Source organism: Geotrypetes seraphini, chromosome 12 (genome assembly GCF_902459505.1).
Source record: "Geotrypetes seraphini chromosome 12, aGeoSer1.1, whole genome shotgun sequence".
NCBI lineage: Eukaryota > Metazoa > Chordata > Amphibia > Gymnophiona > Dermophiidae > Geotrypetes > Geotrypetes seraphini.
This window is the reverse complement of record NC_047095.1, coordinates 98,301,650-98,314,030: the sequence shown is the minus strand read 5'-3', so window position 1 is coordinate 98,314,030 and position 12,381 is coordinate 98,301,650.

The following is a 12,381-nucleotide window of genomic DNA, read 5'->3' as shown; positions in this document are numbered from 1 at the left end:
GAGGGAAAGAAAAACCCACAGCAGGAAAGAAAGGGGAGGACAGGCAAGAGAGCCAGATGCTGGAAGCAGGGGGGGGAGAAAGAGGGAAAGAAGCTAGATGGGGTTGAAAAGAAGAGACACACTGGTATGGAAGAGGAAGATAGGGGAAATCTGGACACAGGAAGGTAACAGAAAGAGGGGAAATTATGTGCATGGGGCATAGGGACAGAGACATAAAGGGGACATGCCAGGGGATGGTATATGGACACAGGGGAGGTGCAATGGCAGATACATAGGGGAGATATTAGAAATGGGGAAAATAGGAGCACAGAAGCGAGATGGTTTGTGGGGATGGGACAGAGTCCGAGCTCACAGGCTACAGTGGCTTGTACAAATTACATTGTAACGTGCCACAAAAAATAAGAGGGAGGAAGGTAGATAGATAGGCCACACGAGAGGAGCTGAAGGGTGGTAGAAAGGAACAGATGGTAAAGGAGGGAGGGAAGGGTGGTGGTGGAAAGGAATAGAACAGACATTGAAGGAGGGTGGAGAGGAACAGACCCTGAAGGGAAATGTGGAAGACAGAGTGGGGAGAAGATGCTGGAAGGGAAGAAGACAGATGCCAGACTATGTAGGAGCGGAGGAAAGAAGATGGGTGCTAGACCATTTGGGGGGGTGAAGAGACAGGCACAGTAACAGCAAATGGAAGACGCAGAGAGAAGACACATACAGTAGATGGAAGGAATTGAATGGGAAGATGTGGAAAGCAGAAACCAGACAACAAAGGTAGAAAAAAAAAATTCTATTTATTTATTTATTTTTGCTTTAGGATTTTTTGCTTTAGTTGTGTTGATAAAAATTTATAAACAAAGCCCTGCCAGCTGAACATCTCTTTCTCTAGTTCAGCAGCAGGAACTTTGATTTATAAGAAAGGAATAAGCTAAATATTACAGTATTAAGGCTTATATGGATGCTGCAGGGACGGTGACGGGGTGGTGAATGGGATGGCAGTGGCAGTGACGGGGCGGTGAAAGGGGAGGACGGTTATGGGGCAGTGAAGGGAACGGCAGTGACGGGGCCGTGCAGAGGATGATGGGCCAGGGACGGGGCGGTGACGGGGACAGATTTTTTCCCCGTGTCATTCTCTATCCTAGATCCAGGAAATCTACGGACATTTGGTCTTCAGACATGACATGGAATGGCAATGACAAAGACTGGGAACATTATTTTAGTAAAATTGTTCACCCCATGGCTTCTTCCAGTATGTCTCAATCTTTGTACTTTCTGTCATATAAAGCTTTTTGGACTCCTAATAAAATGTTTCGTGCCGGACTGAGGGACTTTCTGCTGGCATTGTCATTCGGATATGGATGATCTTCGACACATGATCTTTGCTTGCCCCGTCCTAACCACCTTTTGGTCTCAGGTCTGACATACCATCATACTAATTCTCCCGATTAAATCCGATTTTAATATTGATATTCTCATTTTTAGAGCTTTAGCTATCGCTGATACCCTTACTCTCAATCAGAAATCTTTACTTAACATTTTAATTGCCATAACGATACAAATGATTTTACATAATTGGAAATCTGCGGACACACTCATTACATTTTGGTGGAACACAATACTCATGATACACTTATATGAAGCTAAAACAGCAGAATTCTCTAATAGACAAACAGTTATATCCAAGATTTGGGATCCTATAAAGAATTTCTCTCCATAACTATTGACATTCCCATTGCTTACTTGCATTGAATATCCTAATTCACAATTCTGACATTCCTGATGCTCTATACCCTAATTATCTAATTATTTCACTTTTCGGTTTGAGATGCCCAACCTGCTATTGATTAGTACTGGTTCTATCACAGACAAATGATCTCTTCTTCTTCTATCCTCTCCTCCCTCTCCAGATTACCATGCAGTCCTGAATGGGACTACCATGTACAATTTATCTGATTCACTGTTGTACTTAAGAACATAAGAACATAAGAAACGCCTTCACCAGATCAGACCAAGGTCCATCTAGTCCGGCGATCCGCACACGCCGAGGCCCATTTAGGTGCTCCTTTTTGGAGACCCGGTTTTCACGTATCCCTCAATATGATCTGCAAAAAGGTGTGCATCCAACATGCGTTTGAAACCCAGCACAGTATTTTCTGCCACCACCTCCTCCGGGAGAGCATTCCAAGCACCCACCACTCTTTGTGTGAAACAGAACTTTCTGACATTTGTCCTGAACCTGCTGCCATTCAGTTTTAAGCTATGACCTCTTGTCCGTGTCACATCTGAAAATGTCAGTACTGCTGCTTCCTGGTCAATTTGATCAAATCCCTTTAATATTTTAAAAGTCTCTATTAGATCCCCACGCAGTCTTCTCTTTTCGAGGGTGAACAGTCCCAGTTTTCCGAGGCATTCCATGTAGCTTAAATTCTCCATGCCTTTGACTAGTTTCACAGCTCGCCTCTGTACCCTCTCCAACAGAATTTTGTCCTTCTTAAAGTATGGAGACCAGTGTTGGACGCAGTATTCTAAGTGTGGTCTGATCATTGTTCTGTAAAGTGGCATTATAACATCTTGCGACCTACTCGTGATCCCCTTCTTAATCATGCCTAACATCCTATTTGCTTTCTTCACCGCCGCCGCACATTGAGCCGATGGTTTTAGGGTTCTGTCTATCAGCACCCCCAAATCCCTTTCTTGTTCGCATTTGGCTAATGTCACCCCCGACATCTTGTATTCATGTTCTTTGTTTTTCTTTCCCAGATGCATCACCTTGCATTTGTCTATGTTAAAACTCATCTGCCACTTTATCGCCCACGTTTCCAGCTGATTTAGATCTTTCTGAAGATCCTCACAGTCCTTTTGAGAGCCAACCACCCGACATAGTTTTGTATCATCTGCAAACTTGATTATATTACAGGTTGTTTCTTCTTCCAGGTCATTTATAAAAATATTGAACAAAATGGGACCAAGGACCGAGCCCTGGGGCACGCTGCTGGTCACCTTTTCCCATTCCGAGAATTTCCCATTTATGGTTACCCTCTGCGTTCTGTTCTCTAACCAATTTCCGATCCATCCGTGCACTTCTCCTCATATTCCATGACTTAATAGTTTACTCATGAGCCTTGCATGCGGAACCTTGTCAAACGCTTTTTGGAAGACCAATTTAATTATGTCCACTGGATCTCCACTATCTATTTGCTTGTTAACCTTCTCAAAAAATTGAAGTAAATTTGTCAAACATGACCTCCCTTTCCTGAAGCCATGTTGACTATCTCTCATTAGGTTGTGCTTATCCAATTGTTGTACAATGCAGTCCTTAATTAGTGTTTCGATTATCTTCCCAGGAACCGTTTGATTTTCTATTTTGTTCTATTGGATGGTCCTATTTGGGTCCTCTCATATATCTGTTATTGCTCTCTTCTCTTTGATAAAATTCTAATAAAAATATTTTAAATCAGAAAGACAGCGGCCAATGAGAGAGAGAAACAAAGAAAGACAGACACATCTATTCTAGCACCCGTTAATGTAACGGGCTTAAAGGCTAGTTGATATACAATAATTTATTTTGTGTGTTTTTGCACATTTTTTTGCACAGTTCACTATGGGGCTCATAATAATAAAAAAGTTCAAAAAGTGGCCTAAATCGGTACTTGGATGATCAAAAAGACAGATCGTCCAAGTACCGATAATCAAAGCTGTTTTTAGATGTATCTAAAACCAGCATAGGCCTTTATCCTCCCTCTAAGGCACGGATTCTGCATAGGACACTGGTCCGGGAGTCCTATACAGAATCGGGCCTACACCTACCCAATGTTAACCCGATTCTGTAACCGACGTCCATGTTGCAGATGCCGGTTACAGAATCAGGTTTAACATTCCCAACCCCCTCCCCGCCCCCGAAGATCGCCGGCAGGAGGGTGCCCAACTCCTCCTACCAGACCCCCCAATACCCCCCTAAGATCGCTGGCAGGAAGGTGCTCAATCCTTCCTGCTGACAGAACCCGCCCCCCGACGATCACCGGTAGGAAGGTGCTCAGCCTTTCCTGCCAACAAAACATGCCCCCCCCGACAATCGTGGCAGGAGGGTGACCAACCTCTCCTGCCGGCCCCCCCTAACGAACCCCCTCACACCAGAAACCCCCCTTAGACTTACATTTTCAAGTTGGACTGGACGGCTCCTCGCACATCTGGCCAGCAGGCCCACCTCCATCCAAATGAGGCGGGCCCACCCCTCCCCAGCCCAATCCATAGGATCCTAGGGCCTGATTGGTCCAGGCGCCTAAGGCCCCTCCTGCTATATATAAAAAGTGCCTCCCGATTGGCTGATTAGTCAGCTGTAGGACGCCTAAAGCTGCCTACAATCCGGGAGCACTTTGCAGAATCAGGGCCTAAATGCCTAGAGCAAAAAGAGGCATTTTTATAGGAGGGGAAAGGGCAGGAGGTGGGCTGACCTAGACTTAGTTGTACAGCAAGTATAACCAAAAGTTTAACCAGTTTGCCCAGTCGGAACTTGTACGTTTTGACTTAGACCAAGTCAAAACAGTTATAAGTTCCGAATAGGGGCCACTGAGCTGATAGGGGCTGCTGCAATCATCTCAGCAGCCCTGGCAACCTGCCTGCCCCCACCACAATGATTGCAGTAGGAGAGATGCCTAATCTCTCCTGCTACAATCATGATCCTCCCAAACTGCCGTGAACTGCGGCAGGGGGATGCCCAATCTCTCCTGCCAGCACCCTAACCCTCCAGACAATACCGGCAGGAAGGAGCCCAAGCCCTCCTGCTGAGGCACAAGCCCCTGAACCCCCAAACCCTGATAATACTGGCAGGAGGGAGCCCAAGCCCTTCTGCTGAGGTGCAAGCCCCAGAACCCCCAAACCCTGACAATACTGGCAAGAGGGAGCCCAAGCCCTCCTTTAGAGGTGCAGGTCTCCAAATCCCCCCAACAATACCGGCAGGAGGGAGCCCAATCCCTCCTGCTGGAATGCGACCCCCACCCCTTTCAAATACGGGCAGGAGGGATCCTAGGCCTTCAAGCCCATGGCACACCCCCACAACTCCCCATAAACCCCCAAACCCCCAAACAGCCCCTAAGCCTGGATCAATCAGGCCCTAGGCCTGCCATTCAGAGGATGGCAGGCCTGCCAGCCAGATGGGATTGGTACCTCTTTGGCAGGCCATCCTTAAAGTAACTTGAGGGGGTGTTGGGTGTCAGGGATGTTGGGGTTAGGGGGCCCATTTGGGGTAATCAGGGGTTTGAGGACTGATTGGGGGGTCACGGAAGTGCACCATTGGCAAGAGGGCCTGGGATCCCTCCTGCCCATATTTGAGGGTGTGGGGGTTGCCTTTTGGCAGGAGGGCTTGGGCTCCATCCTTACGGTATTGTTGGTGGGATTTGGGGACCTGCGCCTTGGCAGTAAGTCTTGGGCTCCCTCTTGCCAGTATTGTTGGGGTTCGGGGGCTTGAACCTAGGCAGGAGGGCTTGGGCTCCCTCCTGCCGGTATTGTTGGGAATTCGGTGGTGGGGTGGATCACGATTGCATTTAGGGGCTTAAGACAAAAGGGGACTTAGACTTTTTTTATTATGCCCCTCCATGGATCCAGGGATGTTACACATTTGAATAACCCTGCTGGGTTATACTTTTCTCAGCTCAATATTACAGGTTTGCCCTGACTTTTGAGTTGTGTCAACTGAGGACCCATCACACAATTAAATTTAAATTTAATTTATTTTGAAAATTTTTTTAATAAATTAATATTTTTTGGTTGTGTTCTCCTAGTATACTTGTTGGCTATATGAGGAATCCTTTTGTCTCACTATATTTCTTTTTCCTTGTTATTGGGTTAGTTTTTTGCTCATACTATGTTGAGCATGAAATACAGATTGAGAATCATGCAAAATAATCTTGTAATTGTAAATAAACCAATCCCTTTAAGAGTTTATTAAAAACAAGGGATGATAGCAATGTCTGTAATTTGATATAGATATAATCAGTTCTTTCTCATTTTGATTCCGGAACTTGGAGGCAGCAGATATGGCTGTGTGAGCTCAAGGAAGCCATTTCCTATGAGCGATCTGCATGAGGCAGGAGCATGGGAAGATTGCTCCTGCCCCAAAAACCCACTAGACCAGTGTTCTTCAACCACCAGTCCATGGACCAGTGCCGGTCCACAGAAATTTCCTGCCAGTCCACAGGGCCGGCATGTGCATCAGGCCCAAAACTGTATTCTTCAACTGCCGGTCTGTGGTGCGATCGATGCGTTGTTAATAAGATTATATTGTGTGTATGTATGAAAAATGAATGGAAAAAATAGTGTTACAATTAGGACTATGGGGGCAGTCTGGGGTGGAGATTGGGTAGAGATGGGCAGGGTCTGGCCCACGACTTAGCCCAGTGTTCTTCAACCGCATGTGCGGACTGATGCCGGTCCACAAAATAATTCTTTTATTTCTGCCGGTCCATAGGTGTAAAAAGGTTGAAGAATACTGCACTAGACCACCAGGTAAGGCTTAAGGGGGGACTTACAGGGCTTAAAATAGCTGGGGGAAGGGTAAGCGTGGGTTAGGGGCAGAACTGGCCTGAATATTATTCATGGTATTTTAATATTTGCAGGCTGACTCTGCCCCTAACCCACGTGGATATGGAGTGAGAGAAATCCTGAAAACCTGACTTGTGAGAGCTGAGGTTGGTCATTTCTGGTTTAAGTTGTCTACTGTATCCTCTTCCATAAATGTCAATACATGCCACTGGAAGCTAGGGTTCTTTAGCTTGGAAGAGAGATGGCTGAGGGGATATTAGACAAAGGTGACCCAGATGACATTGTATATCTGGATTTTCAGAAGGCATTTGACAAGGTCCTGCATGAACGACTACTTTGAAAAATTGCAAGCCATGGGATTGAGGGTGAAATACTCATGTGGATCAAAAACTGGTTGGCAGATAGAAAACAGAGAGTAAATGGGGTAAATGGGGGTAAATGGACAATACTTGGACTGGAAAAGTGTTACCAGTGGAGTGCTGCAGGATTCAGTGCTTGGGCCTGTGCTCCTCAACAAATTGGAACAATGAGTGAAGTCATTAAACTTGCAGACGATACGAAGTTATTCAAAGTAGTGAAGATGCAGGAGGATTGCAAAGACCTGCAACAGGACATAAACATGCTCAAGAAAAGGGCCGCAGCATGGAAAATGAAGTTTAATGTGGACAAGTATAAGGTTCAAGTTTCAATTTTATTTGATTAATTTGATTAATAGCTTATTCAAAATTCTAAGTGATGTATAAATCAATAAAATTACAAATTTCTGGGGGAAACAAAACAAACAAAGAGAAACTAACCTGACAAAACATATTGAACAAAAGAAAAGGATGGGACAAGAAATAAAAGTTGTTGATAGTAAATAAAATGTATGGGAAAAAAAACAATAAGAGGGGTGAAAGCAATGTGCTTCAAAAAAAAGTTGTGAAATAGGATTCAATTGAGGCTCCTAATCAAGCTTTCTAGCTATCAAATGCATCGTTAAAAAGAAAGCTTTTTAACTTGCTCTTAAATCTGTCTAGATTGCATTCTTCCCTAAAATAAATAGGGAGGGAATTCCATGTTTGGGGGGGGGGGGGTTGTGATAGAAAAGATGAATTGCTGCCATGTGTTAATGTTTTTGAGTGAGGGAACAATTAATAGATGTTGGTCGTTTGATTTCAATAATCTTGTTGAGGCATAGGGAATCAATAATTTATGAATGAAGGTGGGAGTTTTATAAAGAAGAGATTTGAGAGTTAGCAGACTTAATTTATATGTTATACGGTGAGCAACTGGGAGTCAATGCATTTTCTTAAGGAGAGGTGTCAAATGGTCGAATTTCTTAGCTTTCATTATAAGATTAATAGAAGCATTTTAGATAATCATATAAACGTCTGGTTTCATTTTGGGCTATTCCCTTAAATAGATCATTACAATAATTGATTTTTGAAATAACCAGAGAATGAATTAATGTGTTAAGTGACTTTGGACATAAGAGTTTTGAAACTGAATGAATTTTATATAGTCTGAAGAAAGTTGATTTAACAATACTACTAATGTGGTCGTGATAAGTTAGTTTATAATCAAAAATAACCCCTAGGATCTTAATGCTACTGATCGACTGTAAAGTGGAACCCTCGATAGTAATTGGAAAATTGAGCTTAGGACCATCTTTCCAGGGAAAGAGCATAACATTTGATTTATTAACATTGAGAGCTAATCTGTTAGCATCAAGCCACTGGTGAATCTGTTCGAGTTTCTTATTGATTACTATTGTTTCAAGAGGGTTATTGGAGTCTAATGGATGTAAAAGTTGAATATCATCTGTATAAGGGAACACGTTAAAATCAATGGATTGGCAGAGAGTCATCAAGGGTGCAAGAAAAATATTAAACAAAAGTGATGAGAGAATGGACACTTGGGAAATACCATGTGTTGATGAGAAACTTTCTGAGGTTGCATTGTTAAGACACAATTGAGGATCGATTAGAAAAATAGGATCTAAACCAAGAGAGGACCTGATCCGTGATGCCAATAGACTGCAGTCTATCTAGAAGAAGGTTATGGTCAATTGTGTCGAAAGCAGATGAAAGATCAATAGAAATTAGGAGAACAGATTTATGATAATCCAGATAGTAAAGTATGGAGGTAGACATGCCAATCAATGAGTGTTCCATAGAGTGATGCTGCCTAAAGCCTATTTGATTTGGGTGTATAATATTGGGCTTTTTTCTATGAACACTGATATTTGTTTGAATATCACCTTCTCAGTCAACTTTGCTAGGAAGGGGATCTTTGTGATTGGTCTGTAATTTGATTTATCCTCAGGACTGGTTTTATGATCCCTAATAATGGGATGAATAATTGTTTCCTTCCAGACTTTGGGCATAATGCTTTGCTGAAGACTTTCATTAATTAAGGCGAGGATGAATGGACTGAAAATTGCAAAATATCATTTAAGAATGAAGGAGGGATTGTTTCAGCTTTGGAACCCTTAATATTAATGGTCTTAATAAGGGATTCAATCTCCCTAAGATTTGATAGTTTGAATTGTGAGCATTTTGAGGATAGTGACATTAGCTCAGTTTGCTCTTGATCTAGAATTGATTGCTGATTTAAGGTAAGATTTTTCCTGATATTATTAACTTTGTCTATAAAATAATTTGCAAGTTCCTGGGCAGGTTGTTGTTTATCTGACTTTGCCTTTTGGTTGTGGAAGTTACTGATTTTAATATAGAGTAAAGTGCAGAAGAGTTTTTGGCTTTCTCAATTTGGCTTGAATAATATTTCATTTTTGTCTGATTTATTTTTGATTTATACAGTCTTGAATGTTCTTTGAATTTATCAAGATTGGTCTGGGTTTTTTCACTTCTCCACTTACATTCTAAAGATCGAAGCTGTTTTTTTGATAAGTACAAGTTCTGCCGTAAACCAGGGGTTAGAAAGTTTTCATGCTGAGATTGATCTGAGCTGAGTTGGCGTTTATTCAACTAATAACAGTTTTGTAGATACATTCCATTGGGATAGGAAATCTTCCAAAGAACTGGTCTTTAAGTCTGAGAATTCTGATTTAAAGGTTGAGGTAATCGATTCTAAAAAGAGATTGCTAAAGTCTCTAAATTTAATAGTCTGATTTATTGAATGAACCTTAATATGAGAAATAGTAAAGGTTATTGAGACAAGATAATGATCTGACAAAGGGACTGGCAAAAAGGGACCTATCAAGTAATTGACAGTTGAAGAACTAGGAATTAGAACCATATCTATTGTATGTCCTGCTTGGTGTGTTGGAAATGTTAATAGTGGACATAAATCAAGGTGGTTAATGTGGGAAAGAATTTCTGTAGTGTAATTATTGCTAAAGTCGTCAAAGTGGATATTAAAATCTCCAAGGACCAGGAGATTTGTAGTAGAAGAACCAAAACCAAAAAGAAGTGACTGTAGTGGGGTAAGATTTTCCCGATTGATTGGTGGGGGCACATAAAGTAGAAGATGCATGTTGGTAACAAAAATCTTGTACACGAATACAGGATGTCTGGTGCAGTACTTGGAGAGACCCCCCAGGAAAGAGACTTGGCAGTACTGGTCGACAAGTCGATGAAGTCATCTGCCCAATGTGCGGTGGTGACGAAAAGGGGATCATGAATAGATCAGAGAAGGTCATCATGCCACTGTACCAGGCCATGGTGTGACCCCCACCTGGAATACTGCATCCAGCACTGGTCACCGTACTTGAAGAAGGACACAGTACTACTCGAAAGGGTCCAGAGAATAGCGACTATAATGGTTAATGGGCTGTAGGAGTTGTGCAGCGAGAGATTAGAGAAACTGGACTTCTTCTCCCTTGAAAAGAGGAGGGGACAAGATTGAAACATTCAAGATAATGAAGGGAATACACTTAGTAGATAAAGACATACTTTAGAAGGCTGCCTGACACTTGCCCTTACCTCACAACCTCAGAAGTTACCACCATAGCCCACTCCAGTCAATCCTGATCTGTTTTGCCCTTTTTAGGACACAGATTATATAAGATTGCCCTGCACTGACCTTGCATGTTAAATTATAGAGTAGCTTTCTAAGCAACATTCCTGCCAGTCAAAACACATCTGCATTCCTGACTACTTGATTCACTTGTTTTCTGTTCCTTTATGTTGTACTGTCACTGGTGTTCTCTGCAACCCTTATAGCTCCACCGTCCTACCTCTCTACCATACCTTAAGAACATAAGAATAGCCTTACTGGTTCAGAACACTGGTCCATCAAGCCCAGTAGCCCATTTTCATGATGGTTAATGCATATCCCCTAGTACCTGGTAAAAATCCAAAGAGTAGCAACATTCCATGCTTCATTTTAATTATGTATTCATTCATTCAATTTTCTATGAATTTCTCCCTGAGGAGCCCAAAATGGTTTACATATATGTATTCAAGTATTTAAGATTCAGGTATTTAAGCATTTTTTCCTGTCTGTGCCATTGGGCTCACAATCTATCTAAAAAAACCTGGGACAATGGGAAACCAATCACCTCTTCTACAAAGCCATGCTAGCGGCTGCCGCGTGGCAACAGCCCTGAAGCTCTTTAAGGGCTCCTTTTACTAAACCGCGTTAGGGCTTTAACGCATGGAATAGCACACACTAAATTGCCCCGCGCGCTAGACCTTAACACCAGCTTTGAGCTGGCATTAGTTCTAGAAGCGTAGCACGTGGTAATTTCCTGCGTGCGCTAAAAATGCTAGCGCACCTTAGTAAAAGGAGCCCTAAATCTCTATGTGTTTCGGGGCCGTTACTACTCAGCAGCCACTAGCACAGCTTTGTAGAAGACAGGGCAAGTGACTAGAAAATAATTTACTCAATGAAAATGCTTGTCATCTAATTTATTTTACAACATTTGACTTGAAGGAAATGAAAATTAAGAGATTTTCTCATATTAATGTACAAAATAAAAAAATCATATACATTGGTACCTTGGAATCTGAACTTAATTCATTCTAAAACTCTGTTCAACTTCCAAAATGTTTGAGTTCCAAGACAATTTTTCCCTTTGAAAAGAATAGAAACTGGGTTAATCTGTTCCTTGGTCCCACAAACTCTGCAAGATCGGGCCTACCTGGCAGAAACAGCAAGATCAGGATCCCCAGCAGCAGAGGCAGCAAGATCGGGACCCCCCAGCAGCAGAGGCAGCAAGATCAGGACCCCCAACAGCAGAGGCAGCAAGATCAGGATCCCCAGCGGCAAGACAGTAAGATCGGCAATGGCAGCTGCAAGTGGTGTTCAGCCCAAAGCTTCCCATCCAGGCGGAAACAGGAAGCAGTGTCAGAGGGGAAGCTTTCGGCTTAGCACTGCTTGCAGTTCGGATTCCAAAGCAACATTCAGATTCCAGGGCAAAAAAGAAGAAAAAAAAGTTTAGATTCCAAATCATACAAGTTCTGGGGCATTCAAATTCCGAGGTACCACTGTATAAATAAACAAGATTTTAGGATCAATGATACTGAAATCCATTGGTTACCAATTGACCTCATGGAAGTCTATGGTTTGAAATTCTGAGATCCTTTATCCTTCAAGTCAAATATTGTAAAGTAAATTAGATGAGTTAATCAAAATGCAAAATACTGGGAAAAATATTATCAAAACACAGCTTCAAGCTTAAATTCAAATAATTCATAAGCAATTAAGCTAAATATTCTTAATCTTTTTTAAAATTGGTTTACTTTTTAATATATACATCATACAATCATTATTACTAAAATACCTACATTTAAATACATTAACCATGTTAACAAATAAGAATAAAGTGCATGAATGCCCATTCCTTTCTCATGACCCACCACCTTCAATTAGTATATGCTGACATGCAAATTACAACAAAAAGCTTTA